Below are 13,786 nucleotides of genomic sequence, written 5' to 3'. Positions count from 1 at the left end.
TCCAAGAATTTCTTAGAGTGCAGCCCAGTCTGCGGCCAGGCCAGACAAGAAGTGGCCTGATTGCAGCCTCCCAGGCTTCCAGAAGGAGACGGCCGCACAGGAGGCCCAGGCAGGACAGTTCTGCATGGTGCGGGCCAGGAGAGCCTGTCTGTCCATTCCACTGGCCGATTCCGCGTGGGGTGCTCAGGGCTGCTGAGAGCCCCGCGCTCAAGTCCTGCCTCCCTGAAGCATGTGCGTGTGCGTGTGCGTGTGCGTGTGCGTGTGTGTGGTGTGTGTGTGTGTGTGTGTGTGTGTGTAGAGGGGGCAGTGGCTGACGGCTCCCACGGCTCCCGTCCCGGGCACCGTGCTGTCTTCGACGGGAGGCACGGGGAGAGGTAGGGGCACAGAAGCCGTTGGAGAGGAGAACCCACCGTGGAAACGCTTGCACACTGGCTGGCCCCACCCGGGGACCCGAGAGCCCATCGTGGGCCAAATGTCCCCCCCAGCCCCCACCCCCGAGGGCAGGGCACCTGCTCTTTCAACAGCACAGGGTCTCACATGAAGTAGACTCAGTGGGGACTGTCACCCCTCCCACTCCTAATGCTCAGTTTGGGGAGAATGAACCCCCTTGACTGGGCGATGGGACCCTGTGATGAAACATGTGGTGCCCCATCCAAGTCGGGGTCTGGCTGACAGATGGGAACACAGGAGCCACGTGCATGGCCTGGAGGCCAGGCCAACAGGACGAGCACCTCCAGCCTTGGTCTAGCTCTCCAACTGTGACATTGTAGTTTATAGGGGACCTGGGGCAGGTGACTGAATGTAATGGGGGCCTCAGGTGGACATCAAAGCTAAGAAAAAGGGAAAAATACATGTCAGCTTCACTTGCTTTCAGGAATTAATGCTTTACGGATTCACTTTATTCCCTGTGTGTGTGCTACGTGTGTGCATGTGCCTGTATGCGTACATGTGCTGTGCATGTGCATAGGTATGTGCACCGGCACACGTTAGTGTGTGCGTGGGTACACGCGTGCGTGTGTGTTCATAGGCTAGTGTGTGAATATATTTGTGCTGTGCGCATGCGTATGTTTGTGTGTGTGCTGTGTCTACCTTTGCGCACACCTGTGTGTTTTCTGCAACCACTTGCAAGTTGATTGCAGACTGAATTGTGCCCCAGATATGTCCGCACGCACCTGCTCTAACAATCCTGCGTAGCCACGTAAAGTTCAGAGATCGCAGGGATTTAAATGGATGGAGCAGGATGTCCTCACACAGGGTCTGTCTTCCAGTGACTGTCACTGTCTGAGTGACATCCTTCACACGTTCTTTAAGCCCCATTCAGGGTCCAGTTTAGACCCCATTACATTCAGTCACCTGCCTCAGGTCCCTTAATGCTACAATGTCACAGTTGGAGAGCTAGACCAAGGCTGGAGGTGCTTGTCCTGTTGGCCTGGCCTCCAGGCCATGCACGTGGCTCCTGTGTTCCCATCTGTCAGCCAGACCCCGACTTGGATGGGGCACCACATGTTTCATCACAGGGTCCCATCGCCCAGTCAAGGGGGTTCATTCTCCCCAAACGGAGCATCAGGAGTGGGGGAGTGGGTGACATTCCCCACTGTGTCTCCTTCATGTGAGACCCTGTGCTATTGAAAGAGCAGGCGCCCTGCCTTTTGGGGTGCGGGGCTGGGGGGTGGCATGTGGCCCACGATGGGTAGGCTGGTCCCCGGGTGGGGCGAGCCAGTGTGCAAGGAGCTCCGTGGTGGGTTCTCCTCTCCAATGGCTTCTGTGCCCCTACCTCTCCCCGTACCTCCCCTCGAAGATATCACGGTGCCCGGGACGGGAGCCGTGGGAGCCGTCAGCCACTGCCCCCTCTACACACACACAGATACACACACACACACACACACACACACACACACACACACACGCACACGCACATGGTGCAGGGAAGCAGGGCCTGAGCGCGGGGCTCTCAGCGGCCCTGAGCACCCCGCCCGGAATCGGCCAGTGGAATGGACAGACAGGCTCTCCTGGCCCGCACCATGCAGAACTGTCCTGCCTGGGCCTCCTGTGCGGCCGCCTCCTTCTGGAAGCCTGGGAGGCTGCAATCAGGCCACTTCTTGTCTGGCCTGGCCGCAGACTGGGCTGCACTCTAAGAAGTTCTTGCATCACATGAGGATCCTGACCATCAGGTGGCCAGACACACTGGTAACATTTCTGTTTTGCCTGTTGAAATGTTTAATGACAACGATATTGTTCAGTTTCCTGATGTGGGTGTCCAAAGATGAGAGACCCATATGTGTGATCTGTACCTCCTATGAGCTCAGCCCTAAGCTAGTTGAAACATGATCAAGTCCTGTCTACATGGTAAATTTAGACCTCTCCATGTGCTGTCTACTGTTTATGTTTAGAGCTGACCATGTGTTGTCTATAATAAGAAGATTTAGACCTGACCATGTTCCGTGTATGCTAGGAGTATGGAGAGCTGGGAAGAGAGCCGGCCTGGCCTCAGTACTGGGAAGCTCCGTGCCTGCATTTGAAAGTCAGTGCTTAGATGTCTGGGTCTGGAGCCGAGGTGGGCTTGTCTAGGTAACACCCTCTCTTCTGACTGTGGTGACCTGGTCCTCCCAAGGGCAGTGCTATGGGCAGGGCCTTAGTCTTTATTCCTGCAAGGTTCACCTTCCTTGGGGCTCGTGGATAATCCTCAGGAGGGCTACCTGCTGATTATTCCAATTTACCAGCACGTGCATGGTGCGAAGGGAGGCAGGTTTAGCTGGTGAATTGATTACAGGGCACGCAGATCGGGCAAAAGGCCGATGGGTAACAGCTGAGGCTGCTGCTGAGCTCTCCTTCCTGTCTGCCGTCCCTAGTCAGCAGCGTCCAGAGCTGCCCTTCGGCTTTCAGCCCTGCTGTCCTATGAGTTTTCTCAACAAGTAAGTGAGACAAGAAAGTGAGACTGTGCCTGCCAGAACCAAGTAATGTGTTCAACTCTGGCATGAAAGCTTTAAAAAGAGGTAAAATCACACAGAACCAAAGTGAAAAGAGGAGGACTTCTGTGGGACAAGTGTGGGGACAGGAGACCCACCTTACACTTTTTCCCATCCCAGCAGGGCCCAGGAACCCAGCTTGTTTCCAAATTAGGGAGCCAAGAGCAGAGCTATGGTGCCCTGACCAAGGGGACATGTGACCCCAGGTGCACGGTCTGGTGAGGTGAGGTCACCCTGGAGGATGTGCACGTGTAACCCCAGTTGGGGGAGTCTGTGGAGGGCAGTTCACCCTGGGACTGTGGACATGTGACCCAGGTGGAGGGGTCTGAGGAGGTGGGGTCACGTGTTGAGAGAGAACGTGTGACTTTAGGTGCAGGGTCTGGGGAGGTGGGGTCACTGTGGTGAGTGTGGATGTGTGACCCCAGCTATAGGGTACGGGCACTGTATGGGTCTCACCACATCTGCATGGGTCAGGATCACATGTATGGGGAGACCCCTATGTGCTCTTTGCCTGCAGTGTGTCTTTACCCCTTTGACATTTCCAACCTCTGCGTTAAGGGTGTTGCCCTGATTAACCGGTGGTTCCTTTTCTTCCCTTAATCTTGTCGCATTCATATGAGGTCATGCATGTTTGAGTGGGGTGCTGCTCTGTGTGCTGGTGAGTGACAATGTTCGGTGGTGTCATATGAATATCATAGCATATCATATGTCTAATCTATGGGGGTCACCACTGCCTGGGTCTCCCTGGACAGAGGTGAGGTGAGCACAGACTAGGCCCCCGTGAGAACGGTCTCCCATGTGCCATGTGAGGGCACCGTGATGGCCCCTAAGGTAGGGGAATGTGTTTGGGTCTCCGACATTTGTGATGAACGGGAGTCGAAATGGACTCTGATTTAAAAAGACATTATTTTATGAATTTAAGTGAAATAAAACACACGTCACATACCCTTTACCATCGTCACCATTTTAAGTGCACGTTTCTGAGGCATCAGATCTATTCACTTTCTCGTGGAGCCATCACCACCACGCCTAGAACTTTTCATCTTGCAAAACCAACATTCCACAACCATGAAAGTCTCACTCCCCATCCCCTCACACTGGCCCTGGCACCGATGTCCCCTTCAGTCCCTGAGTTGTGGACTCCAGGGCCCCCACTGGAGCACAATCCTGCAGTGTTTGCTGACGGGTCATTTTGGAAGAGCTGACTTTCAGTCTGAGGCTCTGCCTGTTTGCATCTGAAGAATCTGCATTTAAGGAGGGGATGTATGAGGAAGGGGCGTAGGAGGGACAAAGGTGTCCGGGATGCAGTTGAGTCAGGACCTGATCAGCTGCCTTTTGTGTCCTCTGGTCGCATCTCTTGGTCTGGGCCTCATCTGCATCATCACTGTCCCCGCTGGCACCCCTGGGTGTTGTTGTCTGAGTGAGATTCCCCTGGTGCCCCTGCTCTCCTCCCCTCCTCCTGCTGGTTGGGGAGCGAACTGCTTGCTGGGTGGTCTCTACTCCTGAGGCAAGAAGGACCCTGTAGCATGGACCTGCAGAGTGTGGGTGTGGTCCCCACAGCATGGTGCCCACATAGGACACAACATCGGGGCGTGACAAGTGCTAGGTTGCCTCATCACTGACAGGGAATGTTGCCAAGATCCTGCTCGGGAGGGTGTGGTGTGGGTGGCCTGGGACCCCAGAGGTCCATTAAACCAATAATGGCCCATTCCTATCCTGGAGCTTGGAGAGTGCATCCCCATGGGCTCCAGATTCACCCCTCATCTCAGCCATATCCCTCTGGCCTGTCTTTGAACTCAGGAAAATGAGCTCTCTTGTCTACAACATAGGCCTGGTCCTGTTGGTATTAGGATTCTTTAATTTAGGCGTCCTGGGATAGCAGCCCATTTTAGGCCTGAGAAGGAACAGCTCAGGAGTGTACAACAATTTCAGATGAAACTAATATTCTATGACTCTCTCTAACTCCGTGGTTGTTGACTTCTATTAGTCATTATTCTCCTGGTTTTAGCCCTGATGTGGGGATTACAGAGGAGCCAACATTTAAATCTTCATAATCTGTGTATTTGTAGCTTCAGTATCATTACTGACCCATCGATTTTATGGTTTGGGAAGAGTTATTGATTTCATGTATCATGTAAAGGATTCACAATGATGATAGAGCAATTAAGATTACAATAATGGCTGATAAATTGTTCACATTTTCTCTACCTGTGCATCTATTATATGTATATGAGTTAGTTTAGTTGTCAATGTTAGAGAAATAATATAGAGAACTAGTTTCAAAAATCACTATTAATGTGTGATGATGAGAATGTAAATGTTCTTCCATAATCGGTGATGTTATATCTTGAGATCCTAGATGAAATTGATATGCCTTCGTGATATACAGGATTTTAGCCTCTGATTTAAGTTTGACAAAGCTACATCACTTTTTACTTTTCTCTCATTTATTGAGAAAGACATAATTGTTATGGTGTTGGCTTGAAAGTGGTTGAAAAGGTCTTGAGACCTTCCTTATTTTATATTTACATAGGTAGGATCTTGAAACATAGGATATGGTGGAGGGCATTTATGTAACAATTCTAGGTTAGGAGTATCAGTTTCTAGTGCTTAGCCTTCTTGTTTAGATGCAAATGCTTTTCAAAGTATGAAGATTATGATTAGCATTACTGCTGCTATTGAGATGAGTGAGCCAAAAGACACAATATTTCATGTTGTGTGTGCCTCCGAGTAGTGAGACTAAAGTAATGACATTCCTGAGAGGCCAGAAAGTGCTGCGGGAAGTCATATTTACTACTACAAATATACGCGTGAAGTGACTTTTTGCTCATGCTGAGTTCACTGTGTAACCTGAGAATAGTGGGAATCCGTGTAGGAAGCCTCCCGTAATAGTGAAGCCCGCTCCCATGGACATTAGATCATGGAAGTGTGCTGCTACATAGTATGTATCCTGGAGGATAGTGTCCGGGGATGAGTTCACTAAGATGATTCCTGTGAAACCTCCTACTGTAAAAAGAAAAACTAAAGCCTAAAACTCATAATATATTGGAGGTCATATAATATTACCTCCGTGAACAGTTGCTAACCAGGGACTTCCCTGGTGGTGCAGTGGTTAAGAATTTGCCTGCCAATGCAGGGGACACGGGTTCGAGCCATCGTGTGGGAATATTCCACCTGCCGTGGAGCAAAAAGCCCATGTGCCACAACTACTGAGCCTGCCCTCTAGAGCGTGAAAGCCATGCTCTGCAATAAAGAAAGCCTTTTCAGTGAAAAGGCAATGCACCGCAGCGTAGAGTCGCTACTGCTCACTGCAACCAGAGAAAGCACACTCCTGTAGGGATAGAAGCAATTATGGTAGCTTTTGCAAAGTATGCTCCTGAGTGGACAGCTCTCCCTATGGTAAATATATGATGGGCCCACAAGAGAAATCCTAAAAAGCCAGTGGGCATGACTCATACTATTCCCAAATAGCTGAAAGGCACCTTTTGTCCTAAATAGTGTGTAATGATGTGTGAATTTATAACAAACCCTGGTAGGCCATGAATACAGACTTCAGGGTGACCAAAGAATCAAAATAGGTGTTGGTATAGGATTCGGCCTCCTCCTGCAGGGTCAGAGAAAGTAGTGTTGAGATTTCTATCTCTTAAGAGTATGGCAATTCTGGCTGCTCGGACTGAGAGTGGTAATTATAGTAATATGGCTATAGTTGGTGAAGATTAAACAAATAATGGTGTTTGGTATTGGGGTATGACTGCTGGTTTTGTATGAAAGACTATAGTAATAAAAGCAATAGCACCAAGAATTGAGGAGACACCTGATAAATGTAAGGAGGAGATGGTTATGTCGACAGAGGCTCCTGCGTGGGCCAGGTTGCAGGCTAGAGCTGAATACACGGTCCACTGGTACCAGAACAAGCTTCTACTATTGGTGATATGAGTAGGAGTAAGAACGATGGGGGAAGTAGTCAAAAATTTACATGGTTTACTCGGGGAAATGCTACCTCAGGTGTGCGAGTTATTAGTGGCCCAAGTGAGTTTTCAAACCCTGCAATATAAGGGGTACAACAATAAAGAAAATTATTACAAGTGCAGGGACTGTTATGACCACGTTACAGATTTGTGCATCTCCAAGTAGCGCTCCAGGTTAGCATAGCTCAGCCTGGATTAATATTCTTAAGGTGCTGCCTGCTACTCCAGCTCAAGCACCAAATAGTAATTATAAGATGCCGATATCTTTGTGATTTGTTGAAAATAATCAACAGTGTATGAACAGAGGTAAAATGACTGAGCTAGCATTCGACTGTAAATCTGAAGACAGAGATTGAGCCCTCTTTCTCACAAACCCTGTGGTGAATCAACAAATTGAATTGTAATTTCAGAGAAGCAGCTTCAATTCTGCCAGAGATTTTCCTGCCTTTTTTCTTTTTTTCTTTCTCAAATGAAGAAGAAGCAGATTGAAGCCAGTTGACTAGAGGATTTGCCTGTTAACTAAAGTTTCCTGGGGTTAAAACTCATCAGTCTCGTAAAGATTTGGCTTAACTACAATGTTTGCTTTACATTCAATTGATGTAGGATGAAGTCTTTCAATCCTTATTTTTAGAAATTAAGTAAATTTTACTTGTTTTGGGTTATGAAAGCTCTTGGTCTGAACTAACCTAAATTCCTAGTCCAGCACGGATGGAATGGGTGTTATGTGGAGTAATTGTCTGGGTTTTATGATTAGTAATGATAGGAAGGTTATTTCTTTGAATGTTCAATGTGCTTTGTTTTTGTGTTGTTTCATGAAGGGAATACAGTTAGTGATGTGGAGTATGTTAGCTGCAAGTAGAAATATATGCTGAGCACTGCTGTGATGGCTATTAATGTTGGTAGAATGATGTTGTCATTTTTGTTATCTCTTGGATAAGTATTCATTTGGGTAAAAACCCTGATAGTGATGGACTATGTCCTAATGATACTATAATGGTGAGGAAAAGGATTGTGATGGGAGGTGTTTTACCTCATGTGTGTGATAATGACACTCTTGTAGTCCATGCTCTGGGCATAAATAATAAGAAGAGAGTACTGTTATGATATAAATTAGTATGTTTAGGATTGTTATAATCGGAATATACTTTATAACGGCTGTTATTCATCCTATATGGGCAATTGATGAGGAGGGTGTAATTTTTTCCAGGTGAGTCTGACTAAATCTCCCTCAGCCTCCAGCTATGATTTATAATATCACTATGATTAATAGTATATTTAGGTTGATGGATGGTGACATGTGGTATAAAAGTGACAGGGGTGCACTTTTGTCATATTAATAGCATCAGGCCTGCTGTTCATGGGACGCCTTGTGTGACGTGAGGCACTCAGAAGTGAAATGGGGAAAGTCCTACTTTTGTGACAAGGGCGATTGTCATGAGGGTGGATGCTGCTGGATGAAAGATTTTTGTTATTCGTTGTGTTCCATGACCAGAGTATATTAGATTAATGATACTAGCCATTATAAGTAGTATTGGTGTGGTGGATTGTTTTAGGAAATATTTGTTGGATGCTTCTGTAGCTTATGGGTTTGTGTTTTTTATTAGAATGGGGATACCATTAACCAGTGTGAGCTTCGTATACAATCATATTTCCTGTGATAATGGTCAGTAGAATGATAGTAAAAACAATGAGAGTTTATTAGTACAGGAAGGATCTACGACAACATGTTGGGGGTATGGGCCTGAAGCTTACCTAGTGAACCTTAGTATATAGCATGTGCTGTAATGTGGTAACATGGAGAATATAAAATTCTTAGGAAGAATTCAATTCCAGGAATAAGAGCATTGAAACCTCTATAATTTACTCTATCACAGTAACTCTTTTGTCAGACATATTTCTTAAGTTTGTGGTGGGTTGCCTGGTATGATGACAGGTGGTGAAAACTCTCATATACATCGGGCTAATGTTAGTAGAAAAAAAATTTTTATACGAGATGTAGACGTTGATCATATCAAAATTGTGGGTAGGATGCTCAAATTCATAGAAAGGAGATTGTTAGATGTGTTTTAATGATGACTTGGGGTGTATATAATTCTGGCACCTAGGGATTGTCGAATGCTCCTACAAATGGATTGTTGTGGAAATGTTTATTATAAGGAAATTGACATATTGTCTAGCAAGGAAGAGGTGAATGGGCCTGCTACATCTTCTACATTGAAGTCATATACAGGTTTTGATTCTACTTCTGTTGAATCAAGTGAGGCTTCATTGAATCTCTGCTACTGCGGAGATAATAAAATTCTGAGTAGGGGTCAGAAGAAAATAGCCATAGGTGTTCCTGTGTAATAATTACTGTTGAAAGTGTAAATGATCCATTTATCAGTAAGACTGAGAATAGAATAACTGCTACATTACTTCATATGAGATTGTCTATGCTACTGTCCCTAGAGCTCCAGTGAGTGAGTATGTTGAATGTGAAGCTCATCCAGAACTGAGGATGGAATAAATGGCTAGGTGTGATATGGCTAATATAAAGAGTATGCCTACATTTATATTAATTAGTGGCTAAGATATGGGAAGAGGAATTCATGTTGTGAGAGCCAGGGTTAAGGCTAGCATTGGGGCAATAATATATAAATTGATGCTGTTGATGGACATAGTGGGTCTTTAATAAGTAATTTGAATGCCTCAGCAATGGGTTGTAATAATCCATGTGGGCAGATGATTTTTGGCCCTTTCTGGATTTGTATATAGCTTAGGATTTTCCATTTAGTTAATATGAGGAATGCTATGGTGAGTTAAATTGGGTAACTTGTGAAAGAGTGTTGATTATAAACATATTCTTAGGAAGAGGACTTGAACCAGTGCAGATAAAAGTTTCAGTTTTACATAATTACCGGGCTCTGCCACCGTAACAAACCCTGCTCTACAGTAGGGTATGTATAAATTAATTGAATGTAGATTATGTCATCATTTAGTTTGAAGACATTGTGTAAAGTAAGCCGTATTGCTCTTGTCCTTTCATACTGGAAGAAATCTGCAATAGACAGAAACCAAGCAGGATGGCTCCAGTCTGAACTCAGATCATGTGAGACTTTAATCGTTGAACAAAGAGACAATTAATAGCAGTTATACCATTGAAATGTCGTGATCCAGCATCAAGGTCAAAAACCATATTGCCGATATGAACTCTAGAATACAATTACACTGTTATCCCTAGTAAAACTTGTTCCATTGATCAGTGTTTGAGAAGAACAGGTGATAAAGAATTTTGACTAGCTGGTCTAAATTGTAATCACTCAGAGGTGATTTTATTCTCTAAAAATGAATGGCACACGGGCTCAAGGTGCACCAGCTTCAGTAGTTGTGGCACGCAGGCTCAGTAGTTGTGGCCCACTGGGTTAGTTGCTCCGTTGCACGTGGGATCTTCCCAGACTAGAGATCGAACCCGTGTCCCCTGAATTGGCAGGCGCAGTCTTAACCACTGCATCACCAGGGAAGTCCCAGAATCGCCGTCTCCCTTTTAATACACCTTAAGCCCAAAGAATCCATGGAAGATTGTTACAGATAATAAGAGAATAAAATATTGTAAGGACTATAACAGAAGCATATAGTACACTGTTCATATAGACACATCCCAAGCAGTTACAAAGTATATTATAAAGGAGGCTGCAGTTTGCAAAGAATAACATAAATTATACCCACAGACTCCCAATATTTCCTGAATCGTTGCAATCTGAAACCCTATTGTAGGAAGCAGAACATTCCAGGAGACATTCTACAAATGAAGGCCTCTAAACCCTGTGGGTGGATAAGGAATTCTGGAAGGAAGGTATCCTCACTCAAGGAGAGCATGATCCTATACTTTTGTCACATCACATCCCTGTACAATTCCCATTGATCTCGGTCCAGGCATTCCCAGTTCTCTTGAGAGAAATCTATGGGCACATCCTGGGATGTCAGCAGTCCCTGAAATTAAAAGTACACATGACATTTGGCCACGGGAAGAGTTCATAATGTGACGCAAGAAGAAAAGAGCAAATTAAGAGAACTGGTTTTAATTTAGAAGAGTGTCTTCAATCATCCACTAATATATATATATACATATATATTTTTTTTCACAAAGTAACTTTCTCTATTTCTAACTACAAAAAAGAGTATGTCATGTGATCCATAAAACCAGTAAGGAGACTATAGTCATCTGGAAAAGAAATGATAAAATGGTGGTTTCAACACGGACATATGCATTTTTGAGTGTTTTATTTATATCAAACTGGATAAAATGTGCGTATTTCTCAGACAGAAAAGACATGTCGAGGTAGAAATGTACCTTTCAACTATTCATGGGTCCACAAGTACACTGGAGAGCGTGTAAAATTGCAGATTGTGATACCGTAGGGCCGGTGGGCCTGAGTTCTATTTTTTTAACGAGCTCATTTTTAACTAGTGATGCCACAGTCTCTGATTCATTAACGACAATTGTGAATAGCAGAGACATAATAAGGAAAGGTAAACATTCATAGTTAACTTCTAACTTCAAGTGTGTTATGGATTTCCCACGTTTAATAGGATAGTAAGCACAGCAGCAACCACCATTTGTGAACATTCACTGTAGACCGTGTGTATCTTTCTGACTTTTTGTGTAGGATTGCAGGAAAAAGGCCTGTGCTGAGGCCACAGTGGGCGGGGCCCTCAGGCCGGGCCGCCCCTCCAGGACCCCCGACGGGGCCCTGAGCTCCTGGCGGCTCCTCCCCCGGCGCCCCGCTCCCTCCCAGGAGGCCTCAGGCAGAGCGGCCCCACCCGCAGCGCCCAGAACGGAGCCCGCGTTTCCTCAGAGCTGGAGCTCCCGGCTGGGGGTCTCTTCCCTCCGCCGTCACGGAGCTGCCCCGGAGCCCGAGGGGAGGGCGGCCTCACTGACGCTGCCGGCTGCGGAGGGGCCCCGGCGGCCGAAGCCGCGACAGTCGTGGGGACGGCGGGCCGGGTAAGTGGGTCTGGTGCCCGGGCGGCCGCGCAAGAGCAGCTTCTGAGGGAAAGGGTTTCGCGGCCACCCGCCGCTGCTGTGCAGAACGAGCGGCCTGGGGTCTGGTCCCGGGGAACTTCGGCCCCTCCTCTCGGCCCTGCCCTCGGCCTGGCTCGCGGGGCCCAGGGGGCGTGGGGAGAGGGCGGCTGAACGTCCTGAGGGGACACGGGGCGAGGGAGGCGCAGGGTCCGGCCGCAGCGTCAGCGACCCTCCTCCCGACGGCGGGGAAAGCGGCCGAAAGTTCCTCCCGAGGCTTCCAGGCCTCTTGTTCAGCCGAGGCCCTGTGCGCCCCATCCTCCCTGAGCTAAAGCACCCGGGGGGCGGGAGGGGACAGGGCGGGGGGCTGGCGCAGGTGATGGGGGACGGGAAAAGGTGATTGTCAGCTAAGGAGAACCTGCTCTCCCAAGGTGAGCAATGCAGGGCTTTCCTTTGTATGCGAAGATGCCGGAGTCAGGCTCACGAATTCCTTCCTTTGATATGCACCTCAGCTCTCTGGGGCCTGCATCCTGTATTTGCATATCCTGAGTTCCTCAGGGCCTGCCCGCTCACATTGGAGAGGATGACTGTGGCATCTTTTGTTTACTGAGATGGCAAGAAATATTCCATTTCTCACAGGCTTGAGGGGCAGACAGTGAAGAAGCGTCGGAGAGTCTCACTTGGCATGTACTTTGGTTTACATATAGATAATAGTTATACTTACTTAACTGTGCTAATAGAGAGAGGCTCTGGAGTACAATCAACTTGTACTACTGCCCTCTATGTATTAATTTCATCAATATCATAAGATAAATGCCTGTAGAATTGACTTAATCCAGTTAAATAGCATAATGATTTTTAAAGGAAACATAATAGAAATATAACAACAAAACCTTTACCACTACAGGCTGGGTCTGGAACAAGGTAAATAAATGTTCCATTGTTAAAATATTGAAAGAGTATTCAATAGAAATATCAAGAAAAATGACAAATAATAAGGGCAGCAGAATGTTGAAATGTTCTATCTTTATCATTAAAGTGGCAGAAAATCATTTATGAGCAGGCACTGGGGCAGAAGATGCCTGATTTTATATGTTTGTCATAGTTGTGCAGTTGTTTCAACAAGTAACTTAAAGACACAATGGAAAAGCCAGGAGGTTTGTGCCTGAGATCATGTTGATGTGAAACCCGGGATGGCCGCCTTGTGCCAGGTGTGTTAAGTTTACCTCGCAGGTAGACCTCAGAGCTCCTGAGAAACAAGGTCTGGAATTTTCCTGCTGGGTGCCCCTTAGGTTCTGTGACTTGATTGATTGTGAGTCATGTTGGGAGAAAGACCTGATCACAGGAAGAGGGTGGGAATAGAGTGATTTGAGGAGCAGCTGACAACATTCATCACAGCTCATTGCCTGAATGAATTTTAAAGAAACAGGAAAACAAATGATTCTTATGGAATCAGAGAATGTGAGGGCTGGACAATCCCAGGAAATGAGGAACACCCATCCCGTTTTCCAGATGAGAAAACAGAGGCCCAGCAAGTTGAATCCCTCAGCCAAGTTGCACCCGTCTTTCCTCCCCACTACATGGTTTGTGTAAGCAGGACTCTTCCTGTCTTGATCACTGCTGAACCCCGAAAAGGGCCACGCATCTAGTAGCTGCTCCAAAATTTTTGATTGACTGTATGAACAATGCTATTTCTTTCTTTCTCACTCTTATTCAGGATTGTGCCAAGAACTCCCCAGGTTGCAATGTAATTCGATAAATGTCAATATGAATTGAGTTTTGTTGTGATGAGGACTTAGGCTTTAAGGTAACAGACTTGGTTCAGATCCTGGTTCTGCCACTCAATAGCTGTTTGG

The 13,786-nt window shown here is 46.6% G+C and overlaps 1 pseudogene; it reads right to left on the bottom strand.

Annotated features, from left to right (window-relative positions):
* Nucleotides 1–4,822: 4,822 nt before the first annotated feature.
* Nucleotides 4,823–5,334, bottom strand: LOC136794423 (cytochrome c oxidase subunit 2-like; annotated as a pseudogene).
* Between the last annotated feature and the right edge of the window lie 8,452 nt (nt 5,335–13,786).

Source organism: Kogia breviceps, chromosome 6 (assembly GCF_026419965.1).
Source record: "Kogia breviceps isolate mKogBre1 chromosome 6, mKogBre1 haplotype 1, whole genome shotgun sequence".
Taxonomy (NCBI): Eukaryota; Metazoa; Chordata; class Mammalia; order Artiodactyla; family Physeteridae; genus Kogia; species Kogia breviceps.
The sequence above is the reverse complement of the archived record's forward strand: the minus strand, read 5'-3'. Positions and strand labels throughout refer to the sequence as shown.